Source organism: Wyeomyia smithii, chromosome 2 (assembly GCF_029784165.1).
Source record: "Wyeomyia smithii strain HCP4-BCI-WySm-NY-G18 chromosome 2, ASM2978416v1, whole genome shotgun sequence".
Classification (NCBI taxonomy): Eukaryota; Metazoa; Arthropoda; class Insecta; order Diptera; family Culicidae; genus Wyeomyia; species Wyeomyia smithii.
In genome coordinates, this window is record NC_073695.1 from 88,203,450 (window position 1) to 88,231,401 (window position 27,952).

Sequence of the window (27,952 nt, forward strand, 5' to 3'; positions counted from 1 at the left end):
TTGTCATTATTGGTTTTATGGTTTCGAACCCGTGTCATCTTTCGAAGCTAAAAAAAAATATTCAAAAGCTAAAGAAATCCAAAATAGAAATAAGAGAACGGAGTAACAAATCAAAACAATAGAGAAAATGCAATACAGTCATTAACAATTCTATAGTGAATATTTTCAACTTGTGTGCATACCGTATCTTTCAAAAGCTAAAGAAATCATAAAAATGGTATAAAAAAGCCATCAAACCAGTCTTCAAAGAAAGTTCCGAATCTTACCCAAACCCAACAACAATTATGAAATAATGGATATTCGAAAAAATATTCGAAGTTGAAAATATGGTTCAGCTTAGGCATAAGTCTCTCAATGCACTGCGTTTATCAAAACGCAGAATAGTTGATTCCAAAACGGCCCACTGGGCTACACTGGGTTTATAAATATAGAATATACTTCAGTTCATTTGTTAAATCCATATTTTCATACCGGTGGTAGCCCTCGAATAAAAATAAAATCAAAAGCTGTACAAAATGATACCGTAATGAACAAAATTTGCTTATTTATATAGTGAAAAAATTATCATGTCAGGAAAAGTTAGGATACGTCAATATCGTCGAAGTACACCAATCTATGAAACACTTATACAAAACAACTTCCAAATCGCGTATCTGGTATCCCTGCAGTTGAGTGACTGTGGTTTTGAGAGAGATACATATTCATGTACCGGCCACACAATTACTCATTGGCGCATTATCGTGTACAATCAATCAGATGAACACAAAGTCTTTGTCTACCAAGCAACTTGATGTAGTGCAGTTCGAAAACCAACACATCTGCAAAATCTGTCAAATGGAATTTAAAAAAAACAGTATGTGGTGTAGTCCCGCTGTAGCCCGCTACATAAACGAATTTGACATAATAAAATCCCTCACTAAATGCAGCTTTTCCATTACAGAAACAAAATGGTTTGATTATGAAACTTGCTGTACTCATCTTAACGATTGCAGACCACTATTTTTTTTCCACTATCACCATTCACGAATCATTGCATCGCACCATGCCTAGTAAATATACACACGCACACAAATTGAATACGGCTACAGCAACTAATCGGGGCGTAGCGCCTCGCCAATTTTCCACAAAAAGCACGTTGCCGAATACTGTGTGGCATCACTAGAATCACTTTATTACACGATCATCGACATATCTTCCTGTAAACCTTTGCCCTTGAAGAAACTCATTGCAATTCAAGTTAATTTACAAAGGAGTTCACAACATTCATTTTTTTACACTACACTGACTTCATTGTACTACGTCGGCAAACAAGATTCCGTTGATTTTATTATATATTACGCCTTTTAAGAAATATTAAATGGAGCACACGCGATTAGTGAACTTTACTCCTAACGCCAGACGCAAACTTTCCTGTTAACTTTTTCAATATTTCAATATTTATAAAAACTGAACGCGGAAAAACGTGGACGCGAGAAAAAAGACGTCTGTTTGCGAAGCATGGTTTGCTTCGATTTTTCAGTAAATTTATTTCTGATTATTGTACATTAAAGAGCAGTAGTTGAACTATATTCTGTAAAATATTGGTTGAAAAATATTGAAAATTGACCGAATGGTAGCAATTCTTCGCAGGCGCCTCAGAAAAAATACTTTCTGCGCTGCACGTCATACCTCAGAACTGGATCATCTGAAATGAAATAACCAAAGTTTTTCCATTAATTTGAATGTCCCTCTAGGTATCTCTGTCGAGTTTTTCCATTTTTTTTTAAATTTTTGAACTTTTTACAAGACTTGAAAGTGAAAATTCCGATTTTTGGCCTAAATTCATGACTATTGTTGTTAATAATGAAAAAATAAAATCAAAAACGAAAAAATCTCAACAGGGTCACCTCATAAATTATGTAAGGAAATACTGTAAAAAATTTGAGAACGATCGGTTGAATAGATTTTGAGATACAGAGTGCACCGACTCGAAAAACATCGATTTGAGAAAAACGCGTTTAAAGTTTTTCGTAGCGAAAAGACCCCGAAAAAACTTAGTTAGCTATTTATTTTTTATTTTACTCACATAGATCATCAATGCCGGGACCATAGAGTATAGAACTTTCGTCAAGAAAAAATAAAAAAAAATCACTTTTTTTTAACCCTCAAAACCCTACCCCCCCTTAACAACGTTCAGAAAACGCGCGACAATTTAGCACGAAATATGAAACTAATGATTGCTCTGGACACTGACGCTTTCTATGCTTGTAATAGTATTTGTGATGCTTCCCTAAGCTTACCAATACTCGTTCACAACACTTCGGGGTACTTGGTGCATCCAAATAGAAAAAAGAAAAATGATTTTTGACTATGGTTCAACGCACTGTGCGACGCGGAATGAACGCAGTGACCCGGGGTTTCAAATCTTCTAAAAAACTGCAACGTCTGAGGTCGTTTTCCGGTCTTAAGATATCAACCCGGGTTTGGTTAAATTGTAACTATGGCCACTAGAAGCCACAGTGGAATCTGTTCCGGAAGGACCATTTTGAGGGCATATCATCATAAAACCCAAAACCATAAAAATGGTCTGTGGAAGTAATTTCGAGATCTTTGATTTTATTTTCGCTTATTTTCCATTAGTCTAGTTCCACCATAGTTGTTGTGCTAATAATCGACGCCTGAAAAGGCGACACCACCCAGGATTTTAACCGGTACTAACGGCTGCTTCACTTCCACATGCGATGGAAGGCATGATCCCAGAGATTTTTCGCCTCAGAAAAACTTAAATCACGCCACCCCACAACCATCGACACCTATGTCGGCGTTGCAATTCGAACTCAGGCCACCCAGGGTTGGCGTAGATAAACTTTGAACCAATGATTGTAGGATTCTGTTTTAATATTCATAAAATTTCCCATTTCCAAACATGTCCCTGGAAAACTGGATTTCCGGGAATGAGAAAATTTCTTCGAGGCACCGCTGGTATTATCTTCAAGGTAAGTATGTTACTATATTTTTTGGTACTAAAACGGGCATGTCCCGTTGACCCCTCCTTGTCATTATATAGAAATGAATGTTATCAAAAGTTCTTTTTCATTGGCTTTTGAAATCTCACTGATTTTTATCACTATTGATTGCGGTAAACTATGAAATTTCGTCTTATGAAACCTATAAAGATACCCGGGTACCCTATTGATCACATAACGGGTAAGTACCTGCGGAGGAAATCAACACACAAAACAGGCAGCGCTACGCAGGCGGTGGAATGAAAGAATTAAAAAAGTATAGCTGCATTCAGGCAAAGTACATTAGCATTTCGTCAACTGTATAATCGTCAACAAGCATATCGTTAATATGAAACCGAGACAAGCGAAACAACAACGTTTACTGTTTCCAGCTATCACGCTACTCGCAAACCTGCTACGAAATACACCAACTCAAAATCGATGTTTTCATTCGGCCTTCCTCAGGGCCACAAACACTATCAATGTTGAATTTCTTTACCTTGCAAATTATGGAATGTGCATCCGCAATCCTACATTTACTCTAAGCGATTGAAAAAGTGGCACTAAAAGCTCTTGAATTAGAATGGTTTCTTACCAAATCTAAGCATGTTTTGATTACACTGCTCAACAAAGGTGCACTCCAAAAGTTCAAACCGGAAAAAATGAAAGATCATAGTTATTCAACCATTCCTGGGAATTTTGGTGTCCCTAGCCATTACCGTTTTTTCAACGACTTAAATGAGTTTCCTCGTAAACAGCATTTTCTATACGACACTCTTACGTAAGTTGACGCGTTTTGGTAACGACTAAGGCACCAAAATTCATAGGAATGGTTGGTTAGTTATGATCTTCAATATTTTTCGGTTTGTTCTTAAAAGTTTGTACATAGGAGCTCTCCTCTGCGAGGTGTGATTCTGTTAAATCAGTGCACGAAGCGCGATGCCATTTCTGTTACGTAAACACATCAACATTAAAATATGCATACAAACTATTTCTGATGTGACCTCTTTTCTAATATCAGCATTATACTATATATATACTAATGAGTCTGCTATAAAGTTAGCTAATCCCAAACCAATCACCCTAATCGTTTATGACAGTTTCACCACCTCGTAACCAATGATAATATTTTCGGTCAAGTGGAAAGAATAATCTCTAGCTTGGTGTTATCCGTATTAGACAATTTATGATCAAATGTGTAAGAAGAGTCGAAACTAATCAACGTTTTACAGTTGAACTGGTGTTTTAAAGCAGCGCTGTACATGTAAAACTATCATTACGCGATAAATACCTCTTTAAAATTAAGTTAAATTGGACTTATATCCCATTTTCGATCTGATCCTACTGACACCGCAATATAGGTCCCAAAATCATTATAGCTGGTAGTGTGCATTTTGAAGTTTACATTAACCCTCTAGTGCCCAATACCGCCATTTGGCGAGCTTCAGTCGAAGTTTTGAAAAGCTTCAATATGTACTTAAAAAGTGTTTATAATGATTCATAGTGATTTTACCGAAGCCCGTTAAGAAATTAGCTTGGGCACTAGAGGGTTAAAAAATACTCTATTATCAAAACGAGTATTTTTTCCCATCAATGCGGTAAACTACAAAAGTTTAACTTTCTACTGGTATGATGAAGTAGCTGTCAACTTGGTATCTAGAACTTACCTATTGATTTGTTAAAACTCTATCAGTATTAAATCCAGTGGAATAGTTGAAAGTTTGGGCATTGATTCAATACTCTAAAGGTGACACATAAAATTCTGAAGGATGTACAGTGCTGAAATAGACTATGAGCCATGGTTACGGGTTCTTAAAAATGAAACTGAAAGAGTAAAGGTAGAATATAACCTAGAAAAAAATTAAATGATGAGTACACAAATACATATTTGCTCGATGTTTGGAACTATGTTTCCTAGTACATGGGACACAGCCTTCGCGACCTTTAGTCAAAAAGTTCGTTTTTGAAGGCAGCAAAAACGCTGTAAACTTGAATATACCAAGAGCTTAAAATTATAAACAAACAGTGCAAAAGTATGCTAATAGAATGTTGCTCGCTTCCCGCTCCACTCCAACAGAAACAGGAAATGTCTAAATTAGAATCGGCTGCCAGACTGCGTGTGATGCTGGCAAAACCAACTCAAACTGACAACGTCGACGGTTGTTGATGTTCTTCTCCAGCTCTGTTGAATTCTTAGAATGAGTTTATGCTGTTTTGTTCGCAGCGGCGCATATGGAATAAAAACTTTCCGCTGGGTTTACTGTTTTCTTGGTTCGGAGCAGAAAATGGTAATTTTGTTTTTATTCAATTAAACCTGATTGCAAATGTTTTCAGAAGAAATGTTGAACTTTGCAGGGTTTGTTTGCGTAAGCTGGCTGTTGAATGAAAGGTCATGGACTACGTTTAATTGTGAAGGGATGCTGCTAACATTAAAGTAGATAATCAAATACTGTAAAGGTTTTTCGGAAATCTTATTAAGAAGTTGCTGTTGCACGCAAAAGTTCAAGCTTGAGTAATTATTGCGTTCTTCCAACTCGCACAAGTGTGGACAGTTTTGTTCAAAACACCAGTTAAAGTACAAACATGTACGCTAATACTCGTTCTTGTTATCATTTTGAAATACAGTCATACCTCGATATAAGGCAACCTCGATATAACGTAACTCGATATAACGTAACTTTTACATCGATATAACGTAACTTTTTCAATTTCAATTTTCAATTTTTCAAAATTAAAGTGCAACAATTATTATTGGGGTGTAAAATGTTCCGGATAAATGTTTTAAGTTAGTTTTGAAACTAATAAGTACCGTTAAATGGGGTAAAATTGACATTTATTTTTTCAATGTTTTGTGACTGGTTATGTTAGTCTACGAAAATTGTCTTAAAGGGACATAAGACAGGTTTATATATAATTTTAGGTGAAGGAAAATAAGTTTTTGCGCGCTTTTGAGTAACCAAAAATAATTTTGCATCAATAAAAAAATAATTTTTTTCGTGCTTCGATGTAACGTAACTCGATATAACGTAACGAATCTAAAAATAAAAATGGGTGGACTAAAAGTAAACAAAAGCAAATTAAATTAGATGTTCAAATCAAAAAATTATTTGGAGCTGTCTGGACAAGAAATGTTGACAAATATAGTCAACAGTCGTGAATTGTTATAAATTTGAGCGTTAACAATTATCCTTAAATAATAAGAAATAATTGAAGAGCATTTTTAAATGAAAAAATAATTTTTTAGATGGAACGTTTTAGAACACAACCACTAAAAAAAATTGAAATTAAAATGCAAATAGCTTTTCAACGCAAAACAAGAACATAACTCAAGTTTGTCATCAAATCATAGGCAGAAAACATAACCCAGTTTATTAGAATTGTTTCATGAGCAATGGTAAGTTTTCACGCTAGATGTAACAACATGTTTTGTTTCAAGCGAAATACGGAATAGACCAAAAGAATGCTAACACGTATGGCAAACGCAAGAACAATTACTCACAGTGGAAAATCATACAACACATCGCACTGTTGTTCGCTATTCCTCGCAATGCGATGTGTCAAATTATGAATGCAGTTTCTCGAATCAGAGGAAGAGGATTGTATCTGAATGCATACATCTCGAATCAGGGAAGCGTTCGCTCGGACTAGGCACGTATGAAACACCAAACTTGTGAACACCGAATATGACTGAAACTGTTCCGTTCTTTCCGAAGGAATTACTTGCACATCGGAGAGCACAAGCTGTTGATATCTATGACCATTCTCAATAACCAGCAGAGGCGAAATTTTCAAAGCTTTTACCGCACCGCTGCACTAGTCACAGCATTGCAGATAGAAAATTTGACTGAATTCTTTCTACCCGACTGGGACATACTGGCAAAAAGCTACCCCGGCCAGAGATAAAAGTCAACTAAAGTTTGGACACCACCCACACCGGCCAGTTCCAGAACGAGGAACGAACGAAACAACGGCAAATTATCAATTATTCCTGCTGCATAATACATTGCTTCCCCAACATCATTGAAATGCAACGGGTATTCCCAGCAGCTGCAATTTTAGCCAGATGCTGAACGGTGGCACGATTTTCGGATTGCAAGCATTCGTCGCAATGCATTGATCCTGCAGGGTAATGCCAGTGAACAATTGGGGAATTTCTCACAATGTCGATAGTACCTAGTACAAGCCAAGTTAAAGGTGGAATGCGAGCGGTGTCTTATGTGAATTGAGCATGTGCCAAAAACGAGCAAGTTTTATGCGATAATCCGATTGTCTTCATTTTTGTCGAAGAAAGGTAATGCATGAAGTAGGTTTTGCAAAGAAGGATATGCTAAAAACTAGCTGTTGCAGTCTCACTAGGGTATAGTTCGAAGACATTAAGAGGATAACCACGGTACTTGTGAGAGGTCAGACTCTGTTAATAATAACCTTTGTGTGATAAGCTTTTGTGTCCATGCGTCGATACAGCTTAAGGACAAAGCTTGAGGACAAAGTTTCGAGCATTTTGGTTAAAAAACGTAAATCTGCACACAAGTGCAAACAATTTTCTGTTTTCTTTTTTGTACACAACAATGGTGTTAAATAGGTTTTGTTGAACAAATGATTTATCGTTAAAATTAGGTCAAGAATTTCTAAATAAATATATCAGCGAAATCAACGTTAAACTTGTTGGGAACATCTTCCTGATATAATTTTATCAGTGTTGCTGATTATCACTTCATTACACTCAAATACGTTGTCTGCAACCAGAATTACTCAGTTCAGTGGCAACAAAACATGCACTCATAAATGAAACGAACGCGTTGATTGTCCCGTGCCGTGGTGAGTGACTCACGTATAAGAAGTTTTTTTTTGTCTTCGCACCATCTTCGCTTCGGACCCGATCAGATCAATAGGGAAGACAGAGGTTTTTTCCGTGGCAATCTCATCACTCAGAATATTTAGATGATTCGCATCATTCACTTCATTTGCATCGTTCGCACCGTTCGTACGATTTGCATCAGTCATATTCTTCGGGTCTTTTTTTTTTTGGTGAACCGAAGCGATTAGCTTTCTTCAGCCAACAGTGCTGCGTAGTTGTAGTTTTTAAAAATAAAAAGAGTCTAGCAGTGGTGGGTGAACTCCCGCGCGTTAAAAACAAAGACGAAGGATGTCGTGGAGGAAAAGGCTGCTGCCACAGGGGCAATAAAATATAAGTGCCTTATCGATCGTTTTGTTGAATTCATTGTAAATTTCAGAAACCTATATTCAGTTGACTTCAAGAAACATAAAAATTAAAACATACATTGAAAGAATGTCATTTTTTCCTTCTCAAACATCTCGAACAATACGTACGAACATCCAAATTAATTCCTCAAACTATATTCCGAAAAAATTATTCTGTCAAGAATATATCCCTTCTCAGATGTATCGATAAACAGTCACTTCTACGGATTTACAAATATATGGGAAATCCGTAGAAAAGAGGAAGAAGACAAGGAAAATCCGTAGAAATCCATAAAAATCCGTAGAATCTACGGATTTTCACGAAATAGTTCTGGCATCTCTGGCTGTAAGTCGAATTGATGGTGAGTAACTTTTTTTCGGGTGGCCGAATGTGAGATACAATAGCAGGAGAAGAAGTAAAGGATAGAATACACTCAAACAGTTCATTAAGCACTGTTGACATTCCGTCCCGAACGCTCGGCAATAACGGACGCATTAAGTGGTTGTCTCGCTATAAAACCGATATTGTGTAGAAAAAATCGAAAAAGGCATTGCTTACCCGGTCGTGTTTCAAAGAGTGAGAAGTGCGGTGTGAAGATAATCTGATAATCCGCAGTGAAGGTCATCCTGCTATTGTGCTTTAGTGGTGTCGCTGCGCAGCTGCCCGTTCCAGCACCGAAAGACTCGGTGATTGTTCTATTGAAGACAATAAAGAAGAAGAGGTACGTGTTTCTTTGCCACTGTACTGTTGCGCTAGTTTGAGCGCAATGGATCCCTTAGCCCCCGATCCCCCGTCTCCGAACCCACCCGACCCTGTCCTTCCTGTTCAGTCTCCGTCTGTCCCTGCTTTAATCAATCCTCGTCCCAGGCTTTACCCAGACGGATCAACGGGTCCACTGGTCCTTTACATGAGGCCCAAACCAGAAGGTAAATCGCTTAACACGTTGCAAATCGCGAAGGATCTGACGTCACGATACAAGGCCGTGACTGAAATATCAAAAGTCAGACAAAACAAGCTCCGTGTTGTGGTGAATGATCTGGATCAGGCCAACGATATAGCTTGCTCCGAGCTCTTCACACGCGAGTATCGCGTGTATGTACCCGCACGAGACGTGGGATCGACGGTGTGATAACCGATTCGAGTCTGTCTGTCGAGTGTATCCTGAGTGCAACCGGTTGCTTCAAGAATTCCAATACTGAGGCGAAGATATTGGACTGTAAGCAATTACGGTCTATGTCGCTCGTCAGCGGTAAAAAAGTATACACTCCGTCAGACTCGTTTCGCGTACGTTTGCCGGGTCTGCTCTCCCTAGCCACGTCTCGATCCACCGGGTTCGTCTGCCTGTGCGTTTGTATGTGCCCCGTGTTATGAATTGCACCAATTGCAAGCAGTTAGGTCATACACCTGCCTACTGCTGCAATAAGGCACGGTGTGGCAAGTGTGGGGAGACTCATGCGGAAGATTCTTGCAGCGTAAACGCTGAAAAGTGTATTCGCTGCGGGGAAAATCTGCATGAGCTTTCCACATGCCCGGTGTACATACAACGCAGAGATAAAATTAAACGGTCTCTTAAGGAGCGCTTAAAGCGTTGTTACGCTGAAATTCTTAAGAAGACCGTGACCACTTCTATCATAACATCGAACCCCTTTGATCTGCTGTCTTCGTATGAAACGGACTCTGACGATCCACCAGCAGAAACGTCCTACGCCAATCCTGGAGAATCTAAAAAGAGGAAAAATATTTCCTCTCCTAAGCTTCCCAGGAAAGGCCCTAAGGTTTCTCAAGATGGAATGAATAATACGAACAAATCTAAAAGTGCTGCGGAAAAGCCGAAGCAAACTCCTCCTGGGCTTGCAAATTTAAAGCCTCAGAAGGAGTTCCCAGCACTTCCTGGAACATCTAAAACCCCAGTTGTTCCTTTTGCACATCCAGTTGATGAATCAAATGCTGGACTGGTCAATTTTTCTGACATTGTGGACTGGATTTTTGAAACTTTCAATATACCCGATCCAACTAAAATTTTTCTCACAGCATTTCTCCCAACAGTTAGAACATTTTTGAAGCAGTTGACTACCCAATGGCCCCTCCTTGCAGCGATTGTATCCTTCGATGCCTAATTCAACTGCGTATATGAAGGATTCTATCTCTGTCTTACAGTGGAATTGTAGAAGTATTTTACCAAAAATTGATTCGTTTAAAGTTTTGATAAATAAAAACAAATGCGATGCATTTTCCCTTTGTGAAACTTGGCTTACTTCAAATATTGATCTCAACTTCCATGATTTTAATATTATTCGCCTTGATCGAGACACCCCATATGGAGGAGTACTTTTAGGGATTAAAAAGTGCTATTCTTTCTATCGTATTAACCTCCCCTCGATTTCAGGCATCGAAGTTGTCGCATGTCAAATGACAATACAAGGTAAAGAGCTTTGTATTGCCTCAATATATATTCCTCCCAGAGCACAGGTTGGGCAACGGCTGCTCTTTGATTTAAGAGAACTTCTTCCCTCGCCACGTTTGATTTTGGGAGACTTCAACTCTCATGGTGTGGCTTGGGGTTCCCCTTACAATGATAACCGCTCCCTTTTAATCTATAACCTTTGCGATGACTTCGACATGACTATTTTGAACAACGGTGAAATGACACGTATCCCGAAACCTCCAGCGCGCCCAAGCGCTTTGGATCTATCCTTATGTTCGACGTCGCTACGGTTGGATTGCACATGGAAGGTAATCCTCGATCCTCACGGTAGCGACCATTTGCCTATTCTTATTTCAATTACTAACGGGTCAACTCGCATGCGACCAATTGACATTCCGTATGACCTCACACGGAATGTCGATTTGAAGTTATACGAGGAAATGATTTCAAAAGCGGTCGAGTCGATTGAACATCATCCACCACTTGAAGAATACAACCTCCTCGCGGGCTTGATTCTCGACGCCGCGTTGCAAGCCCAAACGAAGAAATATCCCGGCGTAACGATCAAAGAACGGCCTCCCACTCCGTGGTGGGACCAAGAGTGCTCCGATGTCTACACGCAAAGATCCGAAGCGTTTTTGGCCTTCCAGAAGGGAGGTATACCTGGCGACTATATACGGTATTCGGAGCTTGATACCAAGCTTAAAAGCTTGGCTAAAGCAAAGAAACGTGGATATTGGCGTCGGTTCGTGAACGAGACGTCGAGGGAGACATCGATGAGCACTCTTTGGAACACAGCCCGAAGAATGCGGAATCGCGTAACGGTCAACGAAAGCGAGGAGTCTTCAAGTCGGTGGATATTTGATTTTGCCAGGAAAGTATGCCCGGGCTCTGTTCCTGAGCAAAACATTGTTCGCGATGCGTCTCCGGGCCACGACGCGATAGAATCACCTTGTACGATGGCAGAATTTTCGGTTGCCCTCCTGTCCTGTAACAATAACGCGCCTGGGTTAGATAGAATCAAATTCAACTTGTTGAAGAATCTACCCGGCAATGCCAAGAGGCGCTTGTTGAACTTGTTTAATAAGTTCCTGGAGCAAAACATTGTACTGCAGGATTGGAGGCAGGTGAAGGTGATCGCCATTCAAAAACCAGGAAAACCAGCTTCTGACCACAACTCTTATAGGCCGATTGCAATGCTATCCTGTATCCGGAAATTGATGGAAAAAATGATACTCCGTCGTTTAGACCATTGGGTCGAATCAAATGGTCTACTATCAGGTACTCAATTTGGCTTCCGCCGTGCCAAAGGGACGAATGATTGTCTTGCGTTGCTTTCAACAGAAACTCAGCTGGCGTATGCTCGCAAAGAACAAATGGCGTCTGCGTTCTTGGACATTAAGGGGGCTTTTGATTCCGTTTCTATTGACATTCTTTCGGGTAAACTTCACCGACAAGGATTTTCTCCAATTTTGAACAATTTTTTGCAAAATTTGTTGTCCGAAAAGCACATGCATTTTACGCACGGTGATTTGGCAACTTTTCGCATTAGCTACATGGGTCTTCCCCAGGGCTCATGTTTAAGCCCCCTTCTTTACAATTTTTATGTAAATGACATCGACGAATGTCTGGCAAATTCATGCACGATAAGACAACTTGCAGACGACAGTGTAATCTCTGTTACAGGAGCCAAAGCTGCCGATTTGCAAGGACCATTGCAAGATACCTTGGACAATTTGTCTGCTTGGGCTTTACAGCTAGGTATCGAATTCTCTCCGGAGAAGACTGAGATAGTAGTTTTTTCTAGGAAGCATAAACCTGCTCAGCTTCAAACACAATTAATGGGTAAAACGAATTCTCAGGTTTTGGTACACAAATATCTTGGTATTTGGTTCGACTCTAAAGGCACCTGGGGTTGTCACGTGAGGAATCTGATGAAAAAATGTCAACAAAGTGTGAATTTTCTTCGTACAATAACCGGACAATGATGGGGAGCCCATCCAGGCGACCTTATAAGGCTTTACCAAACAACGATATTGTCTGTTATTGAGTACGGGTGTTTCTGCTTCCGCTCCGCAGCAAACACACATTTGATCAAACTGGAGCGAATACAATATCGTTGTTTGCGTATCGCCTTGGGTTGCATGCAATCGACCCATACGATGAGTTTGGAGATCTTAGCTGGAGTACTACCATTGAAAAACCACTTTTGGAGCCTGTCTTCTCGTATTCTTATCAAATGTGAGGTTTTGAAACGTCCTGTGATTGAAAATTTTGAAAGGTTAATCGAACTTAATTCTCAAACCCGTTTTATGACATTGTATTTCAATCACATGTCCCAAAATATTAACCCTTCTTCGAATATTCCAAATCGTGTCGACTTATCAAATACTTCTGATTCTACTGTGTTTTTCGATACATCCATGATAGAAGAAACTCGTGGAATCCCGGATCATTTACGCGTGCAGCAGATCCCCAAAATTTTTTCTTATTAATATCGAAATATCAACTGCGACAATATGTTCTTCACTGACGGATCACTTCTCGATGGGTCCACTGGCTTCGGTATTTTCAATAACAATTTAACCGTCTCCCATAAACTCGATAATCCTGCTTCTGTTTACGTCGCAGAATTAGCTGCAATTCAGTACACCCTAGGGATTATCGAAAAAATGGCCACGGACCATTATTTCATCTTTACGGACAGTCTCAGTTCCATTGAGGCTCTCCGATTGATGAAAGATGTTAAGCACTCTCCGTATTCCCTGGGGAAAATACGGGAACATCTGAGTGCTTTATCCGAAAAATCGTATCAGATTACCTTAGCGTGGGTCCCTTCTCACTGCTCGATACCGGGTAACGAGAAAGCGGACTCATTGGCTAAGGTGGGCGCAACAAACGGTGAAATTTATGAAAGACCAATTGCTTTTAATGAGTTTTTCGCACTTGTACGTCAGAATACGATCATCAGTTAGCAAAATTCTTGGACTAGAGGGGAACTGGGAAGGTGGTTACATTCCATTATCCCCAAAGTATCGACGAGCCCGTGGTTCAAGGGGTTGGATGTAGGTCGAGATTTCATTTGCGTGATGTCGCGGCTTATTTCCAATCACTATAGATTTGATACGCATCTCCGTCGTATTGGGCTCGGGGAAAGTGGTATCTGTGCCTGTGGTGAAGGTTATCACGACATAGAGCACGTTGTTTGGTCATGCCCTGTACACCGTGACGCCAGGTCTAAATTAATAACTTTCCTCCGGGCCGAGGGTAGAGGACCAGCTGTTCCTGTTCGTGATGTCTTGGCGAGTCGTGACCTACCCTACATGTCCCTTATATACATTTTCCTGAAATCCATCCACGTCCCAGTCTAGTCCCATTCCTTTCCATCCACATTGAACAAAACGGCAAGAACACGTCATAGACCTCGATTTTGGAATCATCAACTGAACCCCACACGAATCCGCCAGGACCTGAGAACCCGAGCGAACAACAACAACGAACCATAACCAGCAACTGAACCCCGCACAATACTTCCAGGACCCGAGGATTACAAGCCCCTGTCCTAGCTCAAAACATCGTGGCTTAGCAGAACAAATCCACACATGCTGCATATTCATGGCCATTCGACGATCATTAGACGACTACTCAACTACAAAACATTAATTGAAAAATATATGCTAGTTTTAAGATAGACTCAATTTTAGCTCGTAGTCGGCAGCGAGGATAAAAAATTTGCTTAAAGATTTTAAGTCATCAGATATAATTGGCGCCGTTAAACATTAAATTGTATTTGTGCCGTGTCAAATAAACGATAGGTGAAGAAAAAAAAAATTAAGCACTGTTATTCGCACTTGATGATGCATAGGCTGCAGCTCTAGTACTAAGTCACTAGTGAGCAGCGACGAAGATGAATCATGAATGATTGTGATAATCAGCAACTTTGAATTTTATACCTGGTAACTACTCGAAATTCATCTTTGGATATATTTCACCGTTCCGTCGAGTTCCGAGCACATCTTTTAGCCACTAGGTGATACATTGCGTCCGTTTTGCTTGCAGAAAATAATTATACAAGAATTTCCTACGCAGTGGCGTAGCTTGACATCCGGGGCGGAAAATTTGGGTGCCACGCCGCTTCCCCTGGGTATCACCCCCACCAGGATGTAGCAAAATCATATTGTTGTCAAAAATTGGGAGAGTTAGCGCGCTTATTTTCAGTTGCACTAAATCTACCCATTTTTGAAACATTGGTTGAAACTATACTCTTAGGAGCAATTTATATAGTTTTTGAGGGTTTCACCTCGACCTAATAAATTTCACGGATGTCACTTTCTGAAGATGACACGTATGAAAATTTTCCTCATGGGTGTCACCCCCTAGAGTGGAGGCAACGCCGGTACACAGCACCAATTTTTTTTAAACTTCTCGTATCTGTTATAACTTTATTTGTATGCGAATCGCATTCGACTCAAACTAGATAGACAGATCATGTACCCGAGCTTCAATATCATCATCTTCAATATACACTGTGATCAGGGATGGTATTCTACGCCAGCGGTTCTCAACCTGGGGTACGCGTACCCCTAGGGGTACGCGAGAGCCTTCAGGGGGTACGCGAGAGAAAAATCAGTAATGGCGGACAAAGCAATGTTTTTTATTATATTTCAGTTGTTGCTCAAACTTGCTTTCAAAACATGGCTGTAGCAATAAAACAAACTATGGTCCAATTTGAAAGCTGCAAGTAGAAAACTCTCAAACACTCGAAAATTCACAGTGAGCCATAAAATGCCATTCGCTGCGCTGATTAGGTGTTTTCAAGTAACGGGAGAATTAATATAAAAAAAAACACGAGGAAGCAAGAAAGTGTTTTTCCAGACTATTTTGTGATTATGGCGAAACAAGCAATGATAAAGAAACTCAAAAAAGCAAATAAAGTTTTCACCCAATAGTTTCAATCGTAATTCACGGTTCAATAACAATTTGTTGTCATCCAAAAATGTTAATGAAAGCAGAATCGCATAATATACGTCACATACAAAATCAGAGCAACAGCAAAGGCGCATCTAAAGCCTGATTTCTACTGAACTATGCTATCGCCTAGGTTGCATATTCAATTTGAGGGTGATTTTACGCCGCGTGCCGATAGCTCGCTCCACAAGTACAATTTTCAGAAACGATGTATGGCGAACTTGTAGTCCCTAAGTGAAACTACAAGTTTGTCGAATAGTGCAATGCTCTAACTCTTATGCTTGAATCGTGAGAACCCATATTCAGTGCGATATTCAGTCAACATTCGCGGTGAATATTATGATATTCACCGCGAATATTGGCTAAACATCTCATTGAATATGGGCTCTTACACCTTAGGCATAGGAGTTAGAGCATCGTTTTTTTTTTCAACAAACTTGTAGCATTACTTAATGACTACAAGTGTAAAATGAGTAAGATTCGACGCATTTTCGTAAAAAAGTGGAACAACTCATAAACTGAGTAACTCCGAAAATACGTATAATTGAGAAACAAGGCGTTTTAAAAACAGAGTGATTGTTACTCACTTTCAGGGTACAGTATTACTCAGTTTTGAGTTGAGTAATTACTTATTGTTAGGTTCTGAATTGCTACCTAATTTAATTTACATATTTATATAAAGTTTCGGAAATAAAATTAAACATACCTGGGTTTGTTGTTTGTATTGGCTAGAAAGCTATAGAATATTTTGCAAACGGGAGGTATTTCTAATCCGAAAACCTATGAAGCACATCAAAAACAAAGCCAATCGATGGAGATTAAAAGCAACGATTTTAAAAGTCAAATTCGTTCTCAATTCACGCAAAATAATCATCGCAATTAGAAATAAATAATATTTTTGAGCTTGAATTTCGTTTATTCTTTATGTAATTCACCACAAAACTTTCTTTACAGGTTTTCGTAGAATACTCGTAGAATACTCGTTTTTTTTTTGGTATTCTACCAGAGGTATTCTACGTAAAAAACTCGTCGAAAACTACATGAAGTTTTCTACATGACATCCCTGACTGTGATGGTGTATCGTTTTTAGTCGTGAAAAATTGCATGTTTGAAAGTGTTCGCAATTGTTTATTATTTACTTTTACCCTTTCATAACTGTTTTTATTTTGCGGTGTGCCGTAGAGGGGCACCGGGAGTATCAGCGTCCTATACAGCGTCCTATACAGCGCTAGTTTTGTGCGAGTTTGCAAACTATGATTCAAATCGTTCCCCATCTATCTTCACCTCAGCACCAACACCACGGGAACTCCCATGCTCCCTGCCAGCTACCATGTACTTCGTTTTGGCAGAGTTAATGACAAGTCCCAATCTTGCTGCTTTCCTCTTAAAAAGTTTAAAGGCCTCCTCCACGGCCATACGGTTGATACTGATGATATTGATGTCGTCCGCAAAACCAACAAGCGTGAGAGATTCCGTGATGATCGTACCGTTTCTTTCCACGTTTGATCCTCGTACTGCGCCTTCAAGGGCGATGTTGAACAGTAAGTTAAAGAGCGCATCTCCCTGCTTCAGTCCATCCAACGTTACGAACGCGGCTGATGTCTCGCCAGCAATCCGCACGCATGATTTCGATCCTTCCAGCGTCATACGACTCAGCTTGATTAGTTTCGTCGGGGAGCCGTGATACAGCATGATCGTTTTTTTATTTCACTGAGTCGTATGCCGCCTTGAAATCCACAAACAGTTGAGTCAATAAGTTGTACTCCCGAAACTTATCGAGGATCTGTCGCAGGATGAAGATTTGATCCGTCGTGGAACGCCCCTGTCGAAAACCAGCCTGGTATTCGCCAACAAAGGATTCCGTTAACGGCCTCAATCTGAAGAACAAGATACGGGAGAGCACTTTATATGCGGAATTGAGCAACGTGATGCCTCGATAGTTGCCACAATCCAGTCGATGACCCTTCTTATAGATAGGGCATATGAAGCCTTTCAACCAGTCGTTTGGCATTTGTACATCCGCTCAGATCCTTAGTATCATCTGATGGATCGCATAGTACAAGCAACATTTTGTTAAACGATGAAAAACCTATTTTACTGTCAACACTTGCGATTCAGAAAGAAAGGGGGATAATTGTTCAAGCGATCGCAATCATTTCTCTTTTCCGATAATTATCGTCTCGCGATTCTTCTCTTTTGTTTTGACACTTGGATTCTATCAGCGAAGAGTGAATCATCGGTTTGTAGAGCTATTGGAAATTCCATCTCTGACAAAGAATGAATGATCTCAGCGTATCTCCGAATTAGTTCACTCGGACTGGCATATCGTACGATAAATGTTAGAACCGACTGAGAGACGAAGTTGACTCACACGCTGAAAAAGTTCGAATGTTTATCGCCGATTTTATCGCCGATCACCATCATTGCTTGAAAGAAGTGCGTGCAATAGGGTCTACTGCACGGAATTCTCTTTGGCCACCGAACCCCCTGAATCTCTGCGACTTCGACTCCCTGCCGCTGTAGTTCTCGAGCAAGCAAGCCAGCCCGCGCCGGTTCATTGAGAGATCGGACGTTCCAAGTACCGTAAAACGGAGTATCATTGATCAGCGGGGTAACATTGATCAGTTTTACCCTTCTCATGAATAGTTGAAATAAAACTGCTCCGTGATTACTTTTGCTAAATTTGAGTATAAAATCGTATTCTTGTGTCATTCGAGGTCTGAACAATATTGCATTGGTTGAAATTTTTTATTGTTTTGATGACCAAATTTTAAAAATAAATTTAACCGCTATATTTATTACTTTCAGTAAGTGGCAAGAAAGCACTTTATACTAGTCGAATATTGAACATTTCGTATTCATTGACATGTTTTCCAAATCCGTTATTGAATTTTTTCAATCAACTAGAAACACATACATTATACATACATTTACAGTTAATTAATTTATAATTGTTAAGAAAGCCCAGTTTTATGCTCTAGCCAAGACAACATCCTGGCGTAGCATAGAACGTAAGAGGCTAGAGCTGGGCTATTGATACTTCCGTTGTTGGAAAGGCCTTGCATATATGATCGTTTTCTGAACACAAACATTTTACAACGATTGCTGACTCACAAAATACTTATGGCACATTTCACGACCATCGTTTACGTTTTTAATCATAGAAAGATAAAATACATATGGCATAAGAATGACTCGCGGTGCATACCGCGGCTACGTGCAAGGACAGGGCTATCCTCCGCAATAAGAGCAGTCAAAGGGGACGTGATATCAATCCGGAAAGCGGCTCTAAACATGTTATCAAAGCATTATCTAACATTTTTAGTTCAAAAAGGTTTCAAAACTATTCAAAATTGAAACTGATCAAAGTTACCCCAAATAAAGAAAATTGAAACAACGACGAAAACAAATGTTTTTAATGATCAAGATTTTCGAAAGGCTTTAAAAACCAGCTTCTCAAGTTCTAAGGATGCCAGTACTGGTTTTAAAAAAATGGAACCTGTAGTTTCAATTGTAAAATATATAAATACTCACGAAAAAGTGAAAAAAGATCAATGTTACCCGGTTTTACGGTACCCTATTTCCAATCGTTTACCTTAATATTTTCCCATGTTCGTAGCCCAGGTCTTCGCCGATTAATCCGAATAAGTTTGCAATTTGGATGCCTGGTTGCTGGACAGAATGACCACAAAGGGGTCTCAAGTTAAACGTGTCCAACCATTTTCCAACCCATGAGCGCTACATGTAGCTTTTTCTACACGCTTTTTGTTTCTGGTTTGTACTGTGTTTCTGCTGCTCGCAGAAAAATTAGTATACTTGCTGCTTACACCACAGCTCGGCTGAGCAAAACAAGAGTGGTGAATCACTCTAGTGTGAATACACAGAAGTACACCGCCTGGTCCAGAAATGCAATCTAGCGAAACGGAATTAATAACTCCGGATCGTGTTGGTTTTATGTGATATTTTTTCGGTAATATTCATGAGAATAACCAAGGAATATCTTTGGATTAAAATATTTGTACTAAACTAATACTAAACTAGTACTAAATTTTTTTCTTTAATTTTTTCAATTTAGAAGGATGGTTTATTCTACAAATAATAATATGAAACTCTGCCAAAGTCACAACTATTCAAAAAGCCACAATTTGATTTTTTAGACAGAATGGACAACTTTTATTTTCATTCTATTTTTTTCTGTGTGTACTAACAAACTCTATGAGTTTCCAATTATAAATCTTTTAAACTTTGAACTTTACCGCAGAAATAGGGCGGCTATGGATTATAGTTTTTAATATAGTAAAAAAACGAAAAATTTATGATTTTTAAAAATGGCATATCTCAATAAGCGCACAAAAGCCCAACCTGAAACTCTCAGGGCTGGAAGAATATTGAACTTGGATTTGAACAAAATTCCAATTCGAAACTCCGTGGAGCGTTAACTCTGTGAGTAACTTATTGAAATTCCGCAAAATTAGGACACTACAGCTCTGAGAGTTTCAGGTTGCACTTGTGTGCGCTAATTGAGATATGACATTTGAAAAATAAATTAAAGTTTTTATAAATCGATAAATTTCGAGAATTCAACTTGCAGACGCACCATCCATTCAAAGACTTCAGGGCAGCGTACGATTCAGTTAAGAGACATGAGTTATGGCAGATTATGCTCGAACATGGCTTCCCAACAAAGCTGATTATGCTGATACGTGCCACCTTCGAAGGCTACTACAGCATGCGTCAGGATAGCCGGTGAGATATCGGACTTTTTCGTGACGTTAGATGGTTTGACGAAGGGTGACGGGCTATCGAACTTATTGTTCAACATCGCATTGGAAGGTGCTATACGGAGGGCTGGTGTGCAGAGAAGCGGTACCCTCATTACGAAGTCGCACATGCTTCTAGGTTTTGCGGATGATATCGACATTATTGGTATTAATCGTAGAGCAGTGGAAGAGGCCTTCAGGCCTCTCAGGAGGAAAGCTGTGAGATTAGGGCTTGTCATAAACTCTGCCAAAACGAAATACATGGTGGCTGGTAGAGTGCGTGGTAGTCCGTCGGAGGTTGGTGCTGCGGTGGTGCTAGATGGGGAAACATTTGAAGTAGTCGACGAATTTATTTACCTGGGAACATTGTGACATGTGACAACGAGGGTAGCCGTGAGATAAAGAGGCGGATATCAGCCGCAAACAGGGCCTTTTACAGATTACGTAACCAGCTAAGGTCCCGCAGTCTACGAATCCGTACTAAACTTGCACTCTAGAAAACACTGATTCTTCCGGAGGCTCTCTACGGCCATGAATCATGGACGCTAATAGAGGCTGATCGGCGAGCTCTTGGTGTTTTTGAGCGTAGGATTTTGCATTCAATCCTTGGCGGCAAACTAGAAAATGGTGTTTGGCGCAGACGCATGAACCATGAAGTGTACCAGGCATACAAATCGGCGGATATAGTCAAGCGGATAAAACACGACAGGCTTCAGTAGGATGGGCAGTAGGATAGACCCCGCACTCGTTGAATGTGTGCTGTCGACGAAGATGCACGCGAAATAGGTGTTAGGGGCGTTTGGAGGATAGCAGCCCAAGACCGAGGGACATGGCGACGTATTCTGGATTCGGCACTGGATCGATAATCGGTCTGTTACCTCAAAAGTAAAGTAAAGTAAAGTAATATTAAACTTTTCGTTTCCAGAGTTAAAAGATTCATAATTAGAAACTCATAGAGTTTATTAATAGACTTAGAAAAAAAAAAAAAGGAAATAAAAGTTTTTTATGCATTTTGTCAATTTTGTCCAAAAAAATCAACATTTCATACATTGTGGCTTCTTGAATAGTGGTGACTCTGGAAGGGTTTCATATTATTGGCTAATAAACAATTTTTTAAAAATACCATCCTGCTAAAATGAAAAAAAAAAAGGAAGAAATTTAGTACTAGTTTAGTACACGTTCAGTACTAATTTTTTTATACAAAAATCTTCCTTGGTTATTCTCATGAGTGCACTGTTGAAATAACTATCGTATATATTTCGATTTCGATTTTTTATTCGATTCGATTTTTTTTAGTTTCGAGATGCAAAGTAAAAGACGCTATCTACTTTCCTACCTAGATACTCCCCTCATTTGATATATGCTTAGAGACGTTAGAGACACACAGTAGATGCACTGCAGTACACAACAGATCTGTTCCTGTGAGAAAGCTCGCACCAGTTTATTATCTTTTGTAGAGATATTTCAGATTTCATCGCGGTGTTTTTTGCATGCTCCTCACATACACACGATTCGCTGCTCTGTTCAAGCTAATGCGTCGCTTTGTCCACTAGTATGAGAGCAGTTGTTTTCGCAGTGAAAGATACTCTTCTACACGCTAGTGATTCTCTGAGGAGAAACGACAAGTCTGGGGCTACATTTTGTTAACACTTGCGAAGACTGAAAGTCTAGACATAGAAACAGATGAAACGGTATTTTAAGGTTTGTTTCACTTAGTATTTGGCCGTTTACTTTTATTTACTGCAGCACCTTCAGTTGTCGTACCAAGAAACTAATGACAGCGTGTTGATCTGGAAGGTTTGTTTACTTAGTGGTGAAAATTTCGTACACGCGTTGAAAAAGTTTTCCAATATGGAACGCGAAAGACGAGAAAAAATTGTGCACACCTACGTTGAAAACCAAACATGGTTAGGAGGAACGATTCCCAAGACGCTCAAACTACCGAAATCAACTGTGAATACCGTGCTCAAACTTTACCGGGACACTTTGACGGTGGATCGCGGTGAATCGCGGTGGATTGGCGATATCGCATGTGTATGCGTGAGGGATTACGGTCGTATCATGCCAGCAAACAACCCAACAGGACGCTGAAACAGAACCTAATTGCCAAAACCCGAGCAAGAAAGCTATACGAGCAAATCTTGACAGAGTACAACGGCTGTATTTTGATGGACGATGTAACATACATCAAAATTAACTTTGGACAAGCCATCTGTAGCTGTGGAAAGAAAACAAAAGTTTTCATCACTGTAGCAACCATGAATAGACAAGTTTACAAGGAGAAGTATCTTCAGGAGATAGTGTTGTCGTTCATCCAGTGACACGAAGGCCTCGTGAAGTTCTGGCCCGATCTAGTTGGCTGCCATTACGCCCGGGATGTATTGGCATGATACTAGAATAATACAAACAAAAATTGATCAACCAAACTGCTCACAGTTTCGTCCCATCTAAAGATATTGGGCAATAGTCAAGCGTAAATTGAAGATGTGTTACGAATCAACTGAAACATGTTTGATATGACGCAGTGATGGAAAAAAATGGCTGATACGGTTGATGTTACCACTGTGCAGAAATTAATAAGAGGTATTCGACCAAAAGTTTGAAAATTCATCAGAACAGCAGACAAATAATCTTTCTTGTATATTTTCTTTGAAGTTGAATAAAAACCCTGCAAAAAAATACTAGTTTTATACGTTATTTCCTTATGGAAGGTCGAAAAATCACAACTTTGAGCGCTTTGAAGCACCCCTGAATCATACCCAATTGATCTGAAATTTTGCACAGATCATTTTTTTGGGCCGATGAGCAAAATGTACATGGTCGGTTTTAGAAGTATGACATGACCCTTTTCGCTGCCACCATTATCCACATGATTAGGTTTGTTTGAATACCTACGTTGTGTGGATGCAATGATTTTTAACCTATTAGGACATCTGAAGAAATTAGATTTGTGTTTAGCCCAACGATTTAATCATTTGAAACTACAATAGCAGTCTCTTTCACGGAGCAAATATCTTTTTTGTGAGGAGAGTCACCACAAAACATATACTTTGCTGCTATATAGCAGTTATTAGTCCCATAACCACAAGCTTAGCAACTCCGGCATCGCATGAGATTATGGATTCTTTCATGTTTCGTGAAAATTTCTCACTTCCTTCGCTCGTTTGGCACGTACTTTTTCTATATATTTTAAATTATTAACTTTAGTATGATCGAAATGTAACAAGTGATCATACATCAAAGTGTTGAATTCACCTTTCGGTAACCTCACGATCGTTCGTCAGTATATTCTACCTCTTATTTCGGCACATTGCAGCTCACGGTGCAAAGCCTGTGCGGGAGGCGTTGAGTTTCTGCTAGAATTTTCGCGTCTCATAAGGATAATTCAGCAGTTCTAGTTTTTCGACCTCCTCCTTTTTCTGGCGATGCTTTTTCTCCAGGTAGAGTTGGTTTTGCTGGTTCTTCTTCTATCTGTACCGCTTCACGTTCTAACGGGAAGCTTGACGCACCAGTATGCCATTCCACTAAAGTAAGACGTCGAAACGAAAATTGGAAGCTATAAAGTTTTTTCTTTAATTTGGACTAGCACCAGCAATAATAGAAGAATCGTTTAATTATAAACACAAACCACACCACACCGAAAAGTTATCCCACTAAACATTATTTTCTTTCCATTCTCTACAAGCCGCTGGAGGCCAACTCCTAACCTATAAAACCTGTTACTAATTTTCCGTACTGCCAATGTCTTAATTACTAGCGACTCACAGATAACTCTAATGGATCCCACTGGTACCAAAAGGTTTTCCGAAATAAACGTTTTAATTATGGGCCAACAGCTCCGAACACAATAAAAGTAAACTCACAAACTCATGGTCCTCCCATGCGGGATCGGATGCGCTATTCTGTGTCCCCTCCTGTTTGCATAGGATCAAACTTTCAATTCTAGCCAGGATAGTTTGAGCCCAATACCTTCTTGAGAGTGTTTGCTCAACTTTATCAAATGTTGACAATCAACGGTAGCAAATGCTGCAGCATTCCTGCAAACATTGAGTTCGCTTAGCTGCCAGGCGCAATACTTTTCACCAAACCCCCTTCTCACGAAGTGTGGAAGTTAGCACACAGAGCTTCATTCAGTATCGTCGGATGGGTTGCAGCAGTTTCTCAAATTGCTATTTGCTTCAAGATGGCACATGTGGTTTCAATTACCACCGAAACCTAATCCTTCGCTGATGCTCGAAGCAGATTGCGCGAATCGGATGCCGTTCGTTACTGTTTAGTGGCACGCAGTCAGAGCACAGGGCGGCAGTCGGAAATGCTGCAGCGTTGATTTTTTGCGTGACGCTGTTTGAGCGATTGTGTATTTCACTCTAACACCGTTTGCACATTAAACTACTCGTTAGTGGAGCTTTAGAAACTTTTGACGGCAGGCACCTTGGAGTATTCTTATCTATGTTTTCCACGGTGGTGTTATGGTTGATTGCGCCAGTCACGAACACTGCTGCTGTCAAGAGTTATACATATGTATGTTTTGTTAGGTGGCACATATTTTGGAAATAGATGCTGGAATCTATTATTGGAGAAGAGAAGGTACACATTTAAATCACTGAAGTTGACAGAACATATTCGATACAGGACACGAGCGCGTTCGAGCTGTGGTTAATGCAGATAAGACCGCCATCCATAACGGTTGGCAGGTTAAAATATCGAGTTCGTTATTTCCTCGTGGATTATAGAAGCTATAAAACAAGGATTAATTCGAAACTCTTCGGAAAAAAAGGCTTCACACGACACCGTCTCCGAGTAGTAGTCAACCGCGTATGGGTGTTTGGTTGGGCCGGGATTTTTACCCAAGTATTATATTTATTACAGAAAGGTTGTTTTGGAAGGTCAAGAGTTATAGTTAATTGAAGAAATACAATATTTTTTTCTGGGCTCACAAACAATCACTTGTTCGTTTTTGCTAACCTTTGAAAACGTGTTTCTTAAAAGTTCGCCTTTCTGGTTGATATTATGTTCAATAAATTACAGAAGGTTTTGGTTTTCAGTAAACAATGAAAAACCACAAGCGTTTGATAGGAGTTTAGATTTCTAACCCATTAGACCTAAGCTAAAGCTCTATAAAATTGAATATTTTTTGCAGTCCAGCAAGAGGCTTGCAGAGCAGCCAGTTACTGGGATCCTTGAATCCAAAAACGATGCTAAAAGCACTGATTGGAAATGCAAATTAGAATTTGGGCCTAACTCAGATCGATAACGCTGAAAGGGAAACTCGTAACTTCCATTACGCAGGCACGAAGATGCAGGCATGGTGTTAGTGGTAAAGGATACTGTTAATGTTGCGGAAAAAAATATTAATTAAACTTCCGCTTACAGATTATCGCTGATTTTGTAACATCATGAAACTAGCGAAAAATTCCGAATATACGATTCAAAGAATCCTTTTCTTATCAACCGCCATAGTACATTATTAAGATAATATTGGAAGTGGCAAGTAGATAGCTAATTAAATTAAAAACAATATGCAGGTCGGACTCGATTAAACGGAATATAAAAAAATCATTTCGGATAATCTTATCACAGAGAAAATATTCAGATATGCTATTAACGAACATAAATGAATATTTCCTGTATTTTTTATTTCACTTGTATGATGCAGTGGCGTAACCAAAAATTATTTCTCAGGTGAAAAGAGGTAAAATCTTGAGAAGCAAAATAAAATCAATAAGAATTTGATAATTCTCACTAAATTCGAACATGTCCCAAATATGCCAGAAAGGACATATATGGTAACAAATACACCAAGAGATTAAAATTAAATATAAAAAACAAACACTAAAATATAAGAATCCGTATAATCGAGTCCGATCTGTATACGGAACGGGACCAGAAAGATTCCTGTTAAAATACAGAAAACCGAAAAGAAAATTAAAAAACAAAAGACAGAAACGAGAAAACAGAAAAAAGAAAATAGAAAATATAAAATATAAAATATGAAATGAAAACTAGAAAATAAAGTTTATCTGCCTAATCAGTCCGTATAAACTAGCAAACACGACTTTTTTTCCTTATAAGAAAAAACAAATCGTTTTTCCTAGTATACACGGACTGATTAAGCCGATGAACCCGGTCAATTAACAGTTTCAGTCGAAATATAAACAAACAAGAATATAGAAAATAGAAAATAGAAAATAGAAAACAGAAAATAGAAAATAGAAAATAGAAAATAGAAAATAGAAAATAGAAAATAGAAAATAGAAAATAGAAAATAGAAAATAGAAAATAGAAAATAGAAAATAGAAAATAGAAAATAGAAAATAGAAAATAGAAAATAGAAAATAGAAAATAGAAAATAGAAAATAGAAAATAGAAAATAGAAAATAGAAAATAGAAAATAGAAAATAGAAAATAGAAAATAGAAAATAGAAAATAGAAAATAGAAAATAGAAAATAGAAAATAGAAAATAGAAAATAGAAAATAGAAAATAGAAAATAGAAAATAGAAAATAGAAAATAGAAAATAGAAAATAGAAAATAGAAAATAGAAAATAGAAAATAGAAAATAGAAAATAGAAAATAGAAAATAGAAAATAGAAAATAGAAAATAGAAAATAGAAAATAGAAAATAGAAAATAGAAAATAGAAAATAGAAAATAGAAAATAGAAAATAGAAAATAGAAAATAGAAAATAGAAAATAGAAAATAGAAAATAGAAAATAGAAAATAGAAAATAGAAAATAGAAAATAGCAAATAGAAAATAGAAAATAGAAAATAGAAAATAGAAAATAGAAAATAGAAAATAGAAAATAGAAAATAGAAAATAGAAAATAGAAAATAGAAAATAGAAAATAGAAAATAGAAAATAGAAAATAGAAAATAGAAAATAGAAAATAGAAAATAGAAAATAGAAAATAGAAAATAGAAAATAGAAAATAGAAAATATAAAATAGAAAATAGAAAATACAAAATAGAAAATAGAAAATAGAAAATAGAAAATAGAACATAGAAAATAGAAAATAGAAAATAGAAAATAGAAAATAGAAAATAGAAAATAGAAAATAGAAAATAGAAAATAGAAAATAGAAAATAGAAAATAGAAAATAGAAAATAGAAAATAGAAAATAGAAAATAGAAAATAGAAAATAGAAAATAGAAAATAGAAAATAGAAAATAGAAAATAGAAAATAGAAAATAGAAAATAGAAAATAGCAAATAAAAAATAGAAAATAGACAATAGAGAATAAAGAATAGAGAATAGAGAATAAAGAATAGAGAATAGAAAATAGAAAATAGAAAATGGAAAATAGAGAATAGAAAATAGAAAATAGAAAATAGAAAATAGAAAATAGAAAATAGGAAATAGAAAATAGAAAATAGAAAATAGAAAATAGAAAATAGAAAATAGCAAATAAAAAATAGAAAATAGACAATAGAGAATAAAGAATAGAGAATAGAGAATAAAGAATAGAGAATAGAAAATAGAAAATAGAAAATGGAAAATAGAAAATAGAAAATAGAAAATAGAAAATAGAAAATAGAAAATAGAAAATAGAAAATAGAAAATAGAAAATAGAAAATAGAAAATAGAAAATAGAAAATAGAAAATAGAAAATA

At 38.2% G+C, this 27,952-nt stretch overlaps 1 protein-coding gene across 11 annotated transcripts in view; it reads right to left on the reverse strand.

Annotated features, from left to right (window-relative positions):
* The window catches only part of LOC129725472 (potassium voltage-gated channel protein Shal), a 520,683-nt gene that overhangs the window by 315,579 nt on the left and 177,152 nt on the right, over nucleotides 1-27,952 (reverse strand). The window contains exon 4 of one of the 11 annotated variants that reach the window (XM_055681356.1): nucleotides 1,669-1,684. The exons of the other annotated variants lie outside the window; for them this stretch is intronic. The gene's annotated coding sequence lies outside the window, so the exon portion shown is untranslated. The remainder of the gene's footprint in view (nucleotides 1-1,668; nucleotides 1,685-27,952) is intronic. 11 annotated transcript variants of the gene reach the window in all.